Raw genomic sequence first — 18,144 nt, 5'->3', positions numbered from 1 at the left:
AAGACTTACTTTCTCTTATGTGATACAGAATCTACTTTGACATTGGTACAGTGAAAATGGGCATAGTATGGCAAGAAATACTTGAAAAAAAATTGAAGAGTGGGTTCACTTGGCTGAGAAAAAGCAACCATACGTGAATCCTGATTTGGACCCAGTTTTACGTGTGCCCTAGCATAGGGGGGTCAATGTTAACAGCCGTGAATGAAAAGGGCCACAAAGAGAGAGTTTGGGTTCGTCTTTTTGCTACTGATCATGAATTTTGAACAAAGCTTTGGTCCCTTTATGATCCTAGCACTGGAAAAACTATGTCCTTGAATCGAAAAACAACGACTGAAGTCCCGAAAGACAGATTTGGACTATATTCTTGTGACATTGTGGACCTTGATCTGATTATTCTTGGAATCCATATTGATGTTGCAATAAACGCTGGAAATTCTGGGGGACCTACTTTAGATGACAACGGCCAGTATGTGGGGATTTCATTTCAATCACTTAAACATGAAGAAGCAGAAAATATTGGATATGTTATACCAACTCTGGTTATTACACACTTTATCACAGATTATGAATGCTCGGGAGACTACACAGGATTTCCCATACTTGGAATAGAATGGCAAAAAATGGAGAATCCTGATTTGCGTATTGCAATGGGAATGATGTCTAACCAGAAAGGTGTTCGTGTAAGAAGGGTAGAACCAACAGCTCCAACAACGAAATTCTTGACATCGTCAGATATTCTTCTCAGTTTTGATGGAATTGATATTGCTAATGATGGAACTGTTCCTTTCAGGCGTGGTGAGCACATAGGTTTTAGCTACCTTTTTTCAAAGAAGTACACAGGAGAGCATGCCAGAGTCAAAATTCTACGTGATTCTGAGTATCATGAATTTGATATCGAGCTTTCTACTCACAAATGCCTAGTCCTTGCACATATAAAGGGGAAGCCTCCATCTTATTACATCATAGTTGGATTTGTATTTTTAGCTCTATCTGTGCCATACCTTCGTTATGAATATGGAAAAGATTATGACTACGATGCTCCAGTAAAACTGTTGGACAAGCTACTGCATTCTATGGCACAAACAGAAGATGAACAGTTGGTGGTGATTTCTCAGGTTCTGGTTGCAGATATAAATATTGGTTATGAGGATATTGTAAATACACAGGTCTTGGCTTGCAATGGAGTGCATGTAAAAAAACCTCAGGCATCTTGCAGACATGGTGGAAAATTGTGAGGATGAATTTCTGAGATTTGATCTGGACTATCAACAGATTGTTGTTTTGGCAACAAAAAAAAATGAAGGAAGCAACTTCTAATATTATTGTAGCACATTGCATACCTTCAGCTATATTTGATGATTTGAAAATGTGAATCAGTTTTCCAGAGGTGACATTCCTTACATTCTGATCTGATTATTTAGACGAATATTGCTTACTACTTCCACGACATGATAGGAAAGATTATAGGTTGGAGATATCAAGAGGGTACTACTCTCTTTGGTTTTGGCTATGACTTTCGACAAAGTAACAGGCTTCAAGAAACAATGGATCGTTTAAGAGCAAAGTTAGAATTCATACATAAAGCCTCTAGAGGAAAGAAAGTACCATCATAAGCCATTCAATGGGAGGTCTTCTAATCAAATGTTTTCTCTCACTCTACAATGAAGTAATTGAGAAGTATGTGAACACGTGGATAGCCATTGTTGCACCGTTTGAAGACGCACCTGGATTTATAATGAACATTATTTTGAATGGAGTTGCATTGTAGAAGGATGGCAACAAGATCTTTTCATTTCTAAGTGGAGCATGCATCAACTGTTGGTGAGGAGAATTATAATGAGAGCTGGCTTGAAATAGTCACTTCATTGTCATGGCAAGCAGTGACTTTTGTAAAGCCAGACACAAGCAAAGGAGGAGTCTTCTTCTTCTCTTGGTAATGAGTCTGTGATATTTGTAGAGAAACTTCATAATGGAGGATGAGGCCTAGGAATTTTTTATTATTATTGAGGGGTCCAGTAGTTGGGAAGCTGAGAAAAAATCATTTCAGCGAAGGATTAAAGAGCTGGAATCTGAAATAAAGGAAATGAATCGGAAAAGACTGGAGGATCTCAAGGCCAGCGACAGGGCACTTGCAGTTTTTGCTTCGAAGGAGGAGGAATGGAGATGCGAGAAAAAACAACTGGTAAATCAACTTGAATTTCAACGCTTTAACAATAATGAAGATATTCATATCAAGGATGAATCTGTTGCAGAAACCAACGGGAAAGTAATTAACCATAGCAGGTATGTAGCAGAGCTTAAACGTAAAAAAAATAAGGCGCAGAGTATGCTCAGAAATTCGCTAGTAGAGATGGAAGAGTGGAAATTAAAAGCCCAAGAGAAGAAACATGTAGAAGCTGCCCTCAGAAGCGTTACAGAAGAAATGATGAGACTTCAAAGGAAGATAGAGGAAAAGGATGCTTTTATACTATCTCAAATGTCTGAGAAGGATGTTGCTGGAGTCAGAGATTCAGTTCAGGCTGAGGTTGGAGCTAAGGAAATGGAGTTGTCCAGGGCTAAGAATCCTCTCGGCGTTACACGGATGGCGTTGGTAGTAGAGAGCGAGAGGCAGAGAAATGGAAGAGGTTGTATTTGGGTCTCAAGCTTGAATTGGACAATCTTCGGATATATAGGGCAAATTCATAGCTTCAGGGCATCGAAGTGACAACAAGATCATTAAGGGAATTGTCTGCTCAAAGAATGTAAAACATAAGCGTATGACTTTTGAGACAAAGTTGGGTTTGCGAATGTGCACAATTTGGAGAGCAGGGTGTTTGTGTCACAGGTTGCAGCAACAGTTAATGCCTTACATGAACGATTCCAGCTGGAGGAAAGAATAAATGGACAGAGAAACTTCAGAAGGCTTTCAAAATATCAGTTATTAGTTGAGCAAGAAAATGTATATATTAATGTAAAAAAAAGGATTAATCATTATGATTAAGTTGACTGGTTTGGCTCCAAATTTTGAATTTGAAATTGCAATTTTTTTATTTTATTTTTTTTAGATAGGCTTCAAGGTCCGTATTTTGAACCTAAGCTCTGATACCACGTGTGAGGATCCCTCCTCCGGTCCTCTAACTTAAAAACTAAATTTCTTTAATTTTAAACACCATAAGATGCGAAATAACTTAATTATATCTAAACATTTATTTGATGATAATATACCATTAAAATTTATTTACCACAAATTAAATAAGTAAGAATTTCATTGCAACCATTTACAAAAGTAATCAATAAACGGAGGAATACATGTTCCAATATCTTAGTTGAGATGATCCTGAGCTCCTAACTCTATTGGGATGCTCCTCTTGACTACCTGACTGTATTTGCCTCCCAGTCGACTAGGAAGTATTTCCTAGCCCAGGGAAACTCCACAAGTTCCCTAGCCCTCCAAGCCCAAGTCCAACCATATGTAGTGTGTCCAAGTTTAACCACACTCTCTAGATCCAAGTTTGATCTCCCTCCTCTTTCTCCACATCCCTCCTCCAAAACAAAACCAAATCAAAACCAAGACCAAAGATTCCCCCCCCTCCTCTCATCATCCTTCCCCTTTTATGCCTCTTCCTCCCATCCACCTCAACCAGCTATCATTAATGTCATGACTACCCCCTCATCCTTTCATTTAGTATCCTTGACTTTTCTTACCATATCTTCTCCCAAGTAGATTTCAGAAGACATTTTGGGGATAAGATATGGATATTTAATTTGGAAATTAATTGGGGAAGACCATATCTTCTCCCAAGTAGATTTTGAGAAGAAATTTTAGGGATAAGATATGGATATCTAATTTGGAAATTAATTGGAGGAGACCATATCTTCTCCCAAGTAGATTTTGAGAAGACACCTTGAGATATGGATATTTAAATTGGAATAAATGGAAGGAAATTATATCCTGTCAAAATTTAAATTTGAGAAGACAAGTTGGAAATTGAATAATAACAACAATAAAAATTTATATCAGTAAATAAATTTATAGTTTCACAAATGTAGGTATGTACCAATATTTCTTGATAATTATAAGTCAATATTTTCAAGTAATTTAAAAACTAATAAAATTTGCATGATAAGATTAAGTAGGGCATTACAAAAGTCTTTTCCAGACAATAAAACATCATGGAATAAACAACCCTAATATTCCTTTGATTTGGTTCTCTTATGGACACCAAAATATGGTCACAACATTATGACCCATAGAAGAAAAACTAATAGTGAACAAGGTAGAAATGTCCACACCCACTTTGCTACCTCGTTGAGGTCACAAACAGAAAGAGGGGATTGCATGGAACCAAAACACTGACACAAAACCTTGCAGCAAACAAAAACAGAGAAAAAACAACATTAAAATAGTGCACAACATAGAGAAAATGCCCAAGCATGAGTGCACTACAAATGGGATACACAATTTCACATAAAAAGAAATATATGCCAACCACAAAAGAATGTCAAAGATGTAGTGTATGTAGGCTTAAAACACTTATATTAGAGAGGATTGGTTCAATGATCAAAAGATAATTTACAAATGAGGTTTAAGTAGTGTATTTAACAATTTATACACAACTCAAGTTGAGTGCCCTCCCAAGAGGGGTTATGAGCCGACATAAGTAGGGTGCACTCCCTAAGAGGGTTATTGAGCGTACATATCAAAGTTGACTAGGTTTGCTTGAACCATAACCTAATAATACAACAAATAATCACATTAATGATAAATAAGAGTTAGTCCTAGGCAAATGTGGGGATTAAACTATTCTCAACAATGATTCACCAATAGTTGTAAGATTATCTGAAACATCCACGAAGCAAACATATAAACATAAAATAACCATTTGACCAAAAGAAACAACAGTTGTAAGGTTATCAGAAACATCTATGAAACAAACATCGAAATATAAAATACCAGTTGACCAAAAACAAATCTTCCATTTGCATGAAACTGGGGGAACATACACTAAACTATGTTGTAACATTTGAAAGCCTGTTGTTCATCACCTTGTGGTCTAATGGTTGAGACAAAGCATTGCCATCAAACAACCTAGGTTCAAACCCCAATAGACATAGGGTAGTAGAATATGTGCTTTAACCAAGTTCAATGACCTCCAACATTGAAGTTCATAGATCCCTACATGTTAAAAAAAGTGTGTACCCATACCAGCAAAGCATTTGAAATAATGTTCACATGCCTCATATCTATAAAAGGATGCCATATTTTACTAGATTGGAATACGTATTTTGAATTTCAATTGAGTACATATGTCCCTTTAACTTTGTAGCATTATGAATATTACAATTTATTATCACTACTTTAATTTAACATATTAAAAAAATACATCTTGCCAATACTTAACATGGCTGCATAATGTTGGGACCATGGGGCAATCTTATCAGGCTTCAAAACATAACATATGTAATTTTATATTTGTATAAATTCACCTATTGCAACTAAATGACACCAATAGGCAATTTACGCATAAGCTTGAGTCCTCCAGTCTAATTGTTAACGACATCAAAATATTACAGCTCTCTAGTACATTAATTAGCTGTATAACTCTGGGCCTACAAAGACAATTCCATCTCTCTTGTTTAAAAAGGATGTCATATTGTACTAGGTTTGGACATTTGTTCTAAATTTTCATATATATTAGAAAATCCTTCAAATAAATAATGCATTGGATCCCTAAGCCATTTAGAAAGGAGATGTTGTCCATGTGCTTCATGATATGTCCTCAGGAAGTTTACATCTGAATTTTAGTCAAATGAGTCTACAGCTAGATATATATTTTCTCAAAATTTTGCACCTAAAATTTAACTCTATAATATTTCATAAAACTTATATAAGGTGTGCATCTAAAACTCAATCCAAAATCAGCTCGCAGCAGAAATTTCTAGAGATGGTATGACATTTCTGTGCTTTGGCCTGCATTGTATATAAGTTCCTAGTCCAAAATCCAAAATTCACAAATTCCCACCCGCACCTACTCAAAAATAATTAAATGAAAATAGTCTAGATGAAATGAAAATAGTCCAAATGAAAATTATTATTATTATTAAGTTAATAATAATTTAAGAATAAGTTAGCTATAATTGTAAAATAAGTTTATCCAAAATTAAGATGAATTTAATTTTATAATAATTTAAAACTAAATTTATTATAATTGTAAAATAAGTTTATGAATGAGAAGTGTATATTCTTAATCAATTTTTACTATAACTTAAGAATAAGTATGTTGTAATTGATGAATAGAAAGTGCTTATTTTTTAGCTTTATTATAATGAGTACCATTTTTATAAATTTGCTGTGACTATAAACTAATTTAAGTTTTTAATAAATTAAGGTTTATGTGATTTATATCAAATTTTTTAGAGATGTTTTTGGATCAAAATTCATTTGTCGAGCCAACAAGTGTGGTTCATCCTCAGGACGACTATTTTTTACCAAAAGAAAGGGAAATTTTTTTATTAATTAATTATAAATTAGTTAATTAATTTATTTATTTATTAAACATTATAAATATTATAATGTTTAACTATATTAAACATTATAAAATTTTTAATGGTAAGGAATATTGAGTTTATTGGTCGATTTGGTTTTCATCCGATGGGAACGATGGGAAGGAAGGTAAGGAAGTTTGGTATCTGTTTTAATTTAAATGGTAGCAAAAATTAAATTAAAAATAATATTTTAATTAAGTTTATTAAAAAATTTATTAAATAAGAATAACAATTTTGATTATAAAATTTTTGGTCAATGTGTAACTTAGCCTGATGGTTAAGTTGGCTCACTTATGATTAAGGGAGTTGGGATTATGTCACGTCGGTGGAAAAATTTGAAGTGAAATCTTGATTTGTGTTATTTAAACTGGGTTTTTGACCTTATGTATGGATTCATCCCCTTGAAAAACCCTTATGACACTTTTATGTTGCAAGGTTACCCATCAAACTTGTGATTTCAATATTTTGGAGAAATTAGACTAGAAAAACCCACGAGAAAAGCTTTCAAAAAGTCTCACAAAAGACAACGCCCTATATATAGGCGGGGTTTCCACAACCAATATTTACTTGTTTATTCAGCCATAAATGCATGAAGCAGCATATGTCCACCATATAATTGAAACACGTATATTATTGAGGCCGAGAAATTGGCGAGACTGCCTCTTTTGGTGGGAATTTCAACAAATTTTGTAGAAGTCGTGTTTAAATCATGTTTTTGAAAGTGGCAATGGATTTAGCACCATCGAAAACCTTTAGAGAACCCAAAATCTTGAAGTTTAACAACTTTAATTTGGATTTACAAAAATCTCTGCCGAAATTTATCAAAATATTACCAGAATTTTTGTGATTTTCAACGAAAAAAAATCTAGTAAAACTTTGAACATATACTACCCCACTTATTAATGGCTAAATAAACTAGTAAATATGCCTTACCGCGTTTTTCGAAGACAGAGTCAAATCATACGTCAATTGCTTTGCCGCGTTTTTCGTTGAGAAAGACACAGTCAATCATACGCCGATTGCTTTGGTTTTTATGATTTGTACAGCTAAAGGGCTGCTAAAAGGAAAGCAGATTTAAATAACGCAAGCAATGAGGAGGAAAGAGCGAGGAAAGAGTGTTGTGTCTGTGCATTAACTTTAGAGTACCTCCACCTCATATTTAATTTCCCAGAAGGAGGAGATAAAGTACCTTCTCTTTGTCAAGGCTATTTCCTAGAAGGAGGTCACCGCTGTTACGCCTGTTTCCTAGCAGGAGGGGAAGAAGCGAGAGGATTCCTCGGCTATTTCCTCCTTTAAGCGGGAGTATTCTGATCTTTGTGGCTGTTCTTAGCAGTTGTGCGAGTTGGTAGCAGATTCTTAGGTTGGCTATTCTGATCTTTGTGCTCATGGTTTTCCTGTCAATTGATCAAGCTGAACGTTTGCAGGTAAGGCTTGTGGAGGCGTAGGAGTTAGGGTTTGATGGCATGTTGGCCATTTCGGTAATCTACTATCTGTTATTGGGTTTCCAATCTCCCCGATTATTGGATTCATCGGCTATTTGTATAGTGACGAGTTGGTGCTCCAAGAGGCGAAGTGTTTTCGCTGGTTATTTTGGTGTTGGAGTTCGTTTCCCTGTATGTGATTCTCTTTCGTCTGACTTATTACTATCTCAGATATTGTAAATTATTTCCTGTAATGGGTTTCAACTCAGGTCCGTGTAGTCTTTAGTTTTTGTGGTGAGCCCCGTTTTGTCATTTATTGTGATTGGGTTGTGAAAACGGATCTTCTCCACCCTCCTATATTTTGTTATTGGTCTGACCATCTGCTTATTTCTGGTTCAGGGTTCCCAAGATTACATTCGGCTCATTTTCTTGTTCGGGGTTCCCAAAGTTACTGGGGAAGCCCCTAGCAAGTTTTCTAAGATGTGGGGTTTCAAGTACTTGCCGTTTCCTTAGCTTTCTTGAAGGCCCCTTTTACTCAGGCATCGGCTATGCTTTTTTCAGAAGAAAAAAAAATTGATTTCATTCATAAATTATAGGATGTTTACATATTCATGTTTCTGCCCCTGTTATCTAGGCATCGGCTATGCTTTTTCAGAAGGAAAAAAAATGCTTTCATTGAATGTTTACATATTTATGTTTCTGTTTTGATCTATATAAATTATGAGAATGTTTATATATTCATGTTTCTGTTTTGATCCACATACCACACACAAATATAAATATAATTTATGATACCATCTTATTATATCCAAAGTGATGGAGGCCAGACTGATGTCTTTAACAGAAGAAAGTACCAAAATACAGATTAAAACATTACATTAATCTTTTACAAATAAAAACCAGATCCCATTAGTCGTACCACCGAAATACAGATTACAACATTACATTAATCTTTTACCTATAAAAACCAGATTCTATTAGTCTTACCAAAATACAAATTAAAACATTACATTAACCTATTACAAATAAAAGCTAGATCAGATTAGTCATATAAAATATACAAAAACACAACTAAAAAAAAGTTGTTTCCCCAGAAAAGAGAAAGCTGCTCTCACTGTTAAACTCCTGCAAAATTAAAAAAATTTCCTCCAAATATGTTTTTTCCTTGTCATCCGGTGGACCTGCGTTTTCAAATCATTTTCCCTGTATATCCATAATACTATTATAGTTTTTTCTTCGATAAGAAACTTTAATTAAAAATGTATACATAATATTATTATAGTTTCTTCCTGGATAAGAAACCTTAATTAAAAATGACATTGTTAACTTTGATTTTTATGTCTTTTTCAAAGATAGTCTAATGAATCTTATGTGGAAGGACCTTAAGTCTTCTTTTGAATAAAAGGTCAACAATCATATTTTGCTTTCTGTAGATATATTCAAAATTAATGTTCTGAAATACTCGATCCATTCAGTTAGTTAAAATCCATTCAGTTAGTTAAAATAGGTGATTTGAATTTATTATACTCTATTACCCAATCGATAACCCTTTTGCATAACGATATATTTAAATATTTACCAATCCTATCCACTTTGCTGCTTTCAAAAGCCCCCCTATATCTGAATTTTTCTACTGAAATATTCCATATTTTTTTAAAGCGGAATACATTTCCCTCTCTAGTTTTGGCTTATCGATACTCAGTCATATTCAAAATTTCCATGAAGGTTTTCCATGTCATATCATGTTGGTTGGTTTTGGGTTAAGTTTTTTGTGTGTTTATTATTATGGTTTAGAATGGCTATTTTTTTAAACTGTTACTGAAGGTGTCATGTTCTGTTGGTTTTGGGTTAGATTTTTGTGCGTTTATTATTATGGTTTAGAAGGTCTATTTTTGTTCCTTAAATTGTTAATGAGGGTGTCTTGCATTATATTTTTTGAATTTTTGTTGTGGTTTCAAATAAACTTGGTGAAATAAAATCAGACAATGTCAAAGTGTCTTTTGGATTATTTATTTTGAATTTTTTGTTATTGTCTGAGACAACATGTGTCCGTTTGTGTGAGAAAGGATTGTTGTTGAAATCTATAACTAGTATAAATAAAGCTTATATAAGATGTGCTGTAAGCATTTTGATGGCCGGACCCGACTACAGTAAAAAACTACTTGGTCTGAGGACCATACCAAAATTTACCAGTGTTAATATCTCTGCTATGATTTTTTAACAAAATTATATATATATATATGAAAGGAAGTAACCTTGGAAAGAGAATTCATATGTTAGTGAAGTCGAATGAAAGTTAAACCCAAACAAAGGAATGCAAATATATGCTGTAATGACATTAGATGTCACTGTATTGGAAAGAAAACCAAATATTATAGCGCAGGAGAAGCAACGTCGAAAGTCAATTTGATACATTGAGTTTGAAAGCAACCTTAGTCTCTCAGAGAGAGAGAGAAAGGAGTGGTAGCAAAGCAGACCTCATCCAAATTTAACAACCCTCCGTTTGGTGCAGCGCAGAAAACACAGTGGTGTGTTAGCAAAGCAGGCGTGTGCAGGAAAGGATGAGGAAGATCGAGAATGCAATAAACATGAGGAGAGAAGCAACTCTTTGAGCAATCCACCAGCAGTTTGTTGCCTCCTGAAACACAGTCCTCCATCCGTAGGCGGACAAGAAGAGGATCCTCCAGTTTTGAAACAACAGTCGGACTAGAAAATCGCGATTTTCTTGGAGTTGTCTCCCATTGTTATGTAGGTTGAACTGCTGGACGTGATATTGAAGGAAAAGTGCAGTCATTGCTGTGGAGGCAAGGCCGGACAAAATGAGCGGAAACCACATCCAAATCTCACAACCCTCCGTTGGCTGCAGCGCAGAAATCAGAGTGGTGAGTACCGCTGCTTGAATGGCGACGTAGAGATATAACAACTTCGTCATGTACCTAGTGTTTTGTTGGCACAGTCCGATTCTAACAGTGACATCCGCGCTTCGCAAGCGCACAAGCTGGCAAATACGGTAGCCGGGTCGCCGCGGATTTGGGCGTGGAGCGCAGCCATGGAAAGTCGTTGATTATCAGCAACCTCTCCCATTTCTAGATTGCCCTGCATCCATATTGAGTTGATATGTCATAGATTTGCAAAGAAAGGGCGTGGGATAAAAAGGAAATCTATGGAAATAAGCCTTCCATTTCAATTGATTTTTATGCTTATTTCATGCGAAGTTAGTGAGAATTTTGTCCCGCTTATTTCATGGTAAGTGAGAATTTTATTCCCAACGGGTTACGTTTCATGTTAGGCAAGTGGAATCCCGCAGGAGTTTGCTTTAGTCTCAGGAACGTATTGGCAGTCTCACTGAATTAATCTTATAGGTTGATCTCATAGGGGAAGTAAGATTTTAGGAATAATAATAATAATAGGGGAAGTAAGATTTTAAGTATCTTTTATGAAAATAGGATTATCGGCATGAGGGATGATGATAATAAATAGAGAAAAGGGTGCTAAGATTTGAAGGATCATCTGTGAGTTGGGAAGTTTATTAAGATGGAAAGGAAGTATAAGATGATGTTAGTAGCAAGTTTAATTATAAAAATAAAAAGAGGGTATTAAGGAAGAAGGGAATAATGGTGTGTGGAAATAAGGATTTAGAAGAAATGAAGGGGATAGAGGGGTATTAAAGATGAAGGGAACAATGGTGTGTGGAAATAAGGAAGTAAGATTTTAAGTATCTTTTATGAAAATAGGATTATCGGCATGAGGGATGATGATAATAAATAGAGAAAAGGGTACTAAGATTTGAAGGATCATCTGTGAGTTGGGAAGTTTATTAAGATGGAAAGGAAGTATAAGATGATGTTAGGAGCAAGTTTAATTATAAAAATAAAAAGAGGGTATTAAGGAAGAAGGGAATAATGGTGTGTGGAAATAAGGATTTAGAAGAAATGAAGGGGATAGAGAGGTATTAAAGATGAAGGGAACAATGGTGTGTGGAAATAAGGATTTAGATGGAATAAAGGGGATAGAAGGGTATTATGTATGAAAGGAGCGATGGTGTATGGAAATAAGGATTTAGGAGTGAAGGGGATATTGGTGTGTGGGAGTATGGATTCGAGGTTGTTTTAGGCTCATGAAAATATTGGCAGTCTTACTAACTTGATCTTATAGGTAGATTTCATAGATAAGAAATCGATTGTCATTAAAAAATAATAAATTTAAGAGAATTAAAACTAAAAAAGAAAATTATTAAATAAAATAAATAATTACATTAAAAGAATATGTTTAAGGGGTGGGCAAATAAGATCTTCGAGGAGAAAAGAGCAGCGGAATTAGGAATGATGACAATAATAAGGGAAGTAAGGTTTTAAGCATCTTCTAGAAGAACAGGATTAACAGCACTAGGGATGATGACAATAATAGGGAAAAGGGTACTAAGATTTGAAGGATCATTTGTGAGCTGGGAAGTTCATTAAGATTGAAAGGAAGTATACAATGATGTTGAAGAACAAGTTTATGTATAAAAATAAGGATGGGTATTAAGGATGAAGAGAACAATAGTGTGTGGAAATAAGGATTTAGAAAGAATGAAAGGGATAGAGGGGTATTAAGAATGAAGAGAACAATGGTGGGTGGAAATAAGGATTTAAAGGAATGAAGGGGATATTGGTGTGTGGAAGTATGGATTTTAGAAGTATCATTTATGAATTTAGAGGTGGTTTTGAATAGGTTGTTAGGTCTGGTTTAGTTTGGTGAATAATGCGGGGAAGAAACTTGGGAAGTATTTAAAACAAGAGTTTGGGTTGGATGATGGTGAAACTTTGTAAATAAAAGTAGTACCGACAAAAAAAATTATTCCAGGATTAAAACCAAAAAAAATAAACAAAGAAATTTAAACCATTGAAAACAAAATAAAGCTGTAGGATTAAAACCACCACAAAAATGTAAACAAAGTCTATTTGCTACAAGATTAAAATGGCAAAAAACAAAGTAAGTTTGCTCAAGGATTAAAACCACCGAAAACGAAGTTCATTTGCAGCAGGATTAAAACCACCAAATCAAAGTCGGCTCCTGCGAGATTAAAACCACAAAAAACAAAGCCAATTTGCAGCAAGATTAAAACCACCAAAAACAAGTAAACAAAGTCTTTTTGCTCTAGGATTAAAACAATAAAAAATAAAGTAAACAAGTCTGTTTGCTGTAGGACTAAAACCATAGAAAAGAAAGTAAACAAAATCTATTTGTTGCAAGATTGAGACCACCAAAAAGAAAGTTAGTGTGCGCAGGATTAAAATCAGCCAAACCAAAGTAAACCACTAAAAACAAAGTGAACAATGTGTTATTGCTGCAGGATTAAAACCACCAAAAATAAAGTAAATAAAATGCGTTTGCTACAGGATTAGAACATCTAAAGACAATGGCTGTCTCGAGTAGAATTAAAACCACCAAAAACAAAGTCTGTTCGCTTTTCGATTAAAACCACCAAAACAAAGAAAACAAAGTATATTTGCGGCAAGATTAAAACCATCAAAAACAAAGTTTATTTGCAGCAGATTAAAACCACTAAAAACAAAGTCTATTTGCCCATCCATGGGGTCTTAGAAGCAACAAATGATTCACAATAATGGCCAGTCTCATCGTTTTACAACTTTTCACTGTAAACTTGACCATGTTCTAAAAAGTGTAACTTTACCTCGAAAGTCATGCCAAAACATTAATGACACATGAGCGCTGCGAACATGAGCCTTCAGATCTGCTTCTCGAAACTTAGCGAACACAACACTAATAGGTCTGTCTCATCAATTTGAGACTTTCGATTGCAAAATGACTATTTTTTCATGAAGGTTAAAATCACCAAAAATAAAGTAAACAAAGTCTTTTTACAAGATTAAAACCACCAAAAACAAAGTCAATTTGTTGCAGGATTAAGAGTTAAAACCCCAAAAAAACAAAGTAAACTAAGTTTAAAACCATGAAAAACAAGCATTTTTCCAGCCTCATTAAAAACACCAAAAAAAAGTGTTTGGTGCAGTATTAGTGTGTTTCCAGCATGATTAAAACTAACAAAAACAAAATATGTTTGATGCAGTATTAGCGTTCATATGAGCTTAGGGAGAAGCTATATTATTGGACAAATGGTTGGAGGCGCAGACTAAAAGGGGCCGCGTGAGCCGTACCCGTTTGGCGGGGCATTGGAAAGGGAATGGGCAGCAGAGCAGGGCGTATCAGAAATTTGAGCAGATGGGTAAATGTACCCACGCCGAGCACACTCACCACGAAAAGGTGGGATCGAGTCAAGAGCTAATCAATGTGGAATCAAAATCTCTAACACGCTGAACCAAATCTCAGCATACTATCTGCTGGGTTAAAAGATAGATAGCTTGCAGCTGCCCGTTGTCGTGAACTCCTTGTTCAACATAGATCAGAGAAATAAGAACCAGTACAGAGCAAGCAAAGTTAAGATAAATAACAGCTACGAGAAAATACTGCTAACCAAAAACCCAATATGACGAATTCCTGGTTACCTAGTATTGTGGATCACTTCCTTGTTGGGTATGGATTAGAGAAATAACAACCGCAGGCAGTAACGGAAAAAGATGCCTGATTTATAGCGGTGCCCCAGTATCAAGCAAAATCTTCGATGCCGAGAGCCGCCCTTATCCCACTGTTGTTTACTATCAGAATCAAACCCTTGTTCAGGATGAATCAGATGACAAACAACCCCAAGGCTAAGCCCACTCGTAAATCAGTGCTTAATTTTGCCTTTAAGCGCTTGGCGTTAGACGCATTTTATACGGCAAGTCGGGATAATTTCAAAGTGGCTCTTTCTCGGAAGCTTCAGAGGTTTATTGGCTTCGTAGCTTCCTGGCTCTTTCCTGGAAGCTACGTTAGTAGTTTACGATTTCTTTCCTGAATTCCTTAGTCGTTTACGGTTTCCTGAATAGATTTAACAGCGTTTCCGGGAATCTACGTTAGTCATTTACGGTTTCCTGAATACCTTTTGTTGGGTATTTTTAATGGAGAAAATACCAAAACCAATCATGCAAATACCACAGAGCCAATGCTCTGTTTCATTTCTTCCAGGACCTTTGCACAGGGAAGCTATTAAAAGCAAAATGACTCAACAGTCTATTACACAGCCATAACAAATAGTTTTATTGCTTAAAAAACAAAAACTATTACAACTTTCATCCTCTGCCCAGAGAGGGATTCACTCGGAGACCTCTGTTTCTCTCACTGGTTACTCCACTGCTGTGGAAATTTACATAGTCATCTGTTTTACAATGGGGGCAAAAACAACATTACATCCCCTGTTTCATATGTTTTCGCACTGCTGTGCGTTCTATTCATTTCTATAAAAAGTAGCTTGCAGGCTCTTCTCCATTCTGTTCTTCATGAACACTCGGTCGCGCAGACTCCTCTGTTCTTTTCTTTGTTTCTCTTGCAACTCCCGCGGGGGCACACAATGCTCTCTGTTCTTCAATGGCCAAGTCAAAACATTACAGCTCTCTCTCTAATATCTCGCACTGCTGTGCGTTCAAATACAACTCCATGAACAAAAAAAAATGTGCACGGGCTCAACACCATTACTATGCCTCTGTTCTGTATGCAATACCGTGCGCAGCCTCAATGCACACCATACATCACAATACAAAAAAAACTTCTCTCCGTGCGCAGGCACCATATACACCACGCCAACATTGTCAACTGCAGGACGCAGGCATGCATTTACAACATATATAAAAACATATAAAAATGGGACGTGTGCCCATCACCATATTAAACATATGCCCATGACCATAATAAAGACCGCCACCCAATTCTACGTAGGCACATTAAAAACCATTAACTTCATCACCTACAGCGGTCAACGCAAAAAAGACTTTCAATCCGTGCAAAAATCGATTTGATGCGGGTGGAGGGCAACTTCGGAAATCAACGGCTGAGATCGGGCGCCCTGATCACTTGGCTGATCCAACGAGGTTCGCACACCAACCTCGGGCAAAACAAACGGACTTTAGTGTCCGGGGAAAGCTGTTTCGGCTGTTGTACAGGGGACGCGTGGCGCCATTTGATTGTGTCGGGTCCCCCTTCACGGATACCGCCTTCTGCGAATGGTGGTGCGGGGAGACCGGGCCGGTTTTCCAAAAAACCTCCGCGCTGTTGAAATTACAATTTAACACTCCCCTTTAATTTCAACTGCTGGGCATTAGGACATACCCAAACACTTCCTCTCGTAGAGGGATTCCTCAGTACTGCTGTTACAAAGATATCATCCTCACATAGAGGGATTCACCAACTGCTTCTGATGCAGTTCACAAACAAACAAAGTTGTCTTCCTCTTAATAGAGGGATTAACCTGAAACTGTGCTTAAGAGCACCTTCCTCATGACAGAGGGATTCACCATAACAATGTGCTAAAGAGCACCTTCCTCATGACAGAGGGATTCACCATGTGACTGTGCTTAAGAGCACCTTCCTCATGACAGAGGGATTCACCATGTGACTGTGCTTAAGAGCACCTTCCTCATGACAGAGGGGTTCACCATCACAATGTGCTGAAGAGCACCTTCCTCATGATAGAGGGATTCACCTGTTATAAAAACATCTTCCTCTTAACAGAGGGATTCACCAAATGACTGCTTCAAATGCAGTTCCAAAACAAACAATCATTGCACTGCTGTGTGTGCAAACTCATTACAATGTTCTTTTATGCTGCTGCATATTCTCTGTTGCACTGTTGTGCCATCTTCTTTACTGTGTCTATCCCACACTGTTGTGTCTACACTTGCACTGCTTGTGCACTTTTCAAAGACAAATACTCTGTCTTTTCTGGAACAATTACACTGTCCCAACTTACAAATTTACACTGCTGTGTGTAAACATTTCTTACATTCACTGCTGTTGCATATATTGCATTTCAATTCAATGAACAACACATTCATTACACTTACATTTACTGCTGTAAACAAAATTTTCTTTTACATGTGCTGCTGTCCATTACCTTTCATTTCTTCAACAAAACTTCATGCTGCTGCATTTTCTTATTTGCATTGTTGTGGGCTTCTCCTTCTTGCCATCATGTTGCTGTCCATAACTTCTTGCTGCTGCATTTTTCATATCTACTGCTGTCCATACCCATAACCATAGACTGTCATCCCTGGTTTTTTATTTGCTGCTGCGTTGCCTCTGCAATTTGCACTGTCGCTGCCTTTTGTTTCATCATACTGCTGTGCCCATACTCTTGGCACTTCATTCTCCACACAAAAAAAATAACACGGGCTGTTACTTTTTACATCCTTGCTTCACACAATCTTCAGTTTCATTTTTTTTAGTTACACAATGCACTGTTGTGCAATTCCTTTTGTTTTTCTACTGCCATACACATTCTCATTCATCCATGTGCATTAAAAATCTGTTGTCCCTGTTTTTCTTTATGCATTTCTTTGCATGTTGCATTGCATACAAAAAAAACATTACATTTTTCACTGCTGTGTAAAAAAAATTTCATTGCATTCTCAGTCACTGGGCATTTACGCTCTGCTGCGTTTTGCCTTTCAGAGGGATTAACAAAGATTTCATTTGCAACTGCTGCGCTGCAATACATCCTCCATCAACAAATGACTGTTAATACAGTTCATCAAACAAAAAATTACAAGCTCCCCTTTAATGTATGCTTGTCTTCTTTTGGCAGACTCTTCTCAAAATAAATTTAGATCCACTGGGGAGTTCAAGGGTTTTTCAGATTGTATTACCTTCCTTCTCCATACTTGTGTAACTTTCTTCTTTTGCATGGGTCTAGCTTGTGTGAGAGCCCATGTCAAGTTACAGTCACGTGCCATATGCCCGATGTTATGACACTTGAAACATTCAACATTGTTCATGAATGACATTTCATGATTTCTTCTAAAATTGTTTCTTGGAGGTTGTCGAAGACCACAACATTTATCTTTATGAAATGCTCTACAGTCTTTTGCCATATGACCAAAGTTTGAGCAAGCATAACAATAACCATAAAATGAACTTTGGTACCTGGATGATGGAGGTTTCCTTGATGTACTTCTGAAGCCTTGCTGCCTTGAGATCCTTTGATGATCACCATTGCCTCTTGCCTTTTTGCCATCAGCTACATTTCTTCTTGGAGCTGGTTTTCTACTTGGAGTAGGATTTCTTCTATTGCAGCCTTCATTTTTCTCCTTGCCTTTGCTGGAAC

At 36.3% G+C, this 18,144-nt stretch overlaps 1 long non-coding RNA gene and 1 pseudogene across 1 annotated transcript; both read left to right on the top strand.

Moving 5' to 3' along the window:
* The first annotated feature begins 305 nt into the window (after positions 1-305).
* On the top strand, positions 306-1,372 carry LOC149255628 (protease Do-like 9 pseudogene; annotated as a pseudogene).
* Positions 1,373-7,629: 6,257 nt separating this feature from the next.
* LOC149255627 (uncharacterized) lies at positions 7,630-8,574 on the top strand. Its single transcript, XR_016266394.1, has 2 exons — positions 7,630-8,138; positions 8,346-8,574. It is a non-coding gene; the product is annotated as an uncharacterized LOC149255627 (long non-coding RNA).
* The last annotated feature ends 9,570 nt before the right edge of the window (positions 8,575-18,144 follow it).

This window comes from Pinus tabuliformis, chromosome 7 (genome assembly GCF_031772625.1).
Source record: "Pinus tabuliformis cultivar Carrire ecotype Pingquan chromosome 7, CPIR1, whole genome shotgun sequence".
Lineage (NCBI taxonomy): Eukaryota > Viridiplantae > Streptophyta > Pinopsida > Pinales > Pinaceae > Pinus > Pinus tabuliformis.
This window is presented reverse-complemented; position numbering and strand designations above follow the sequence as displayed.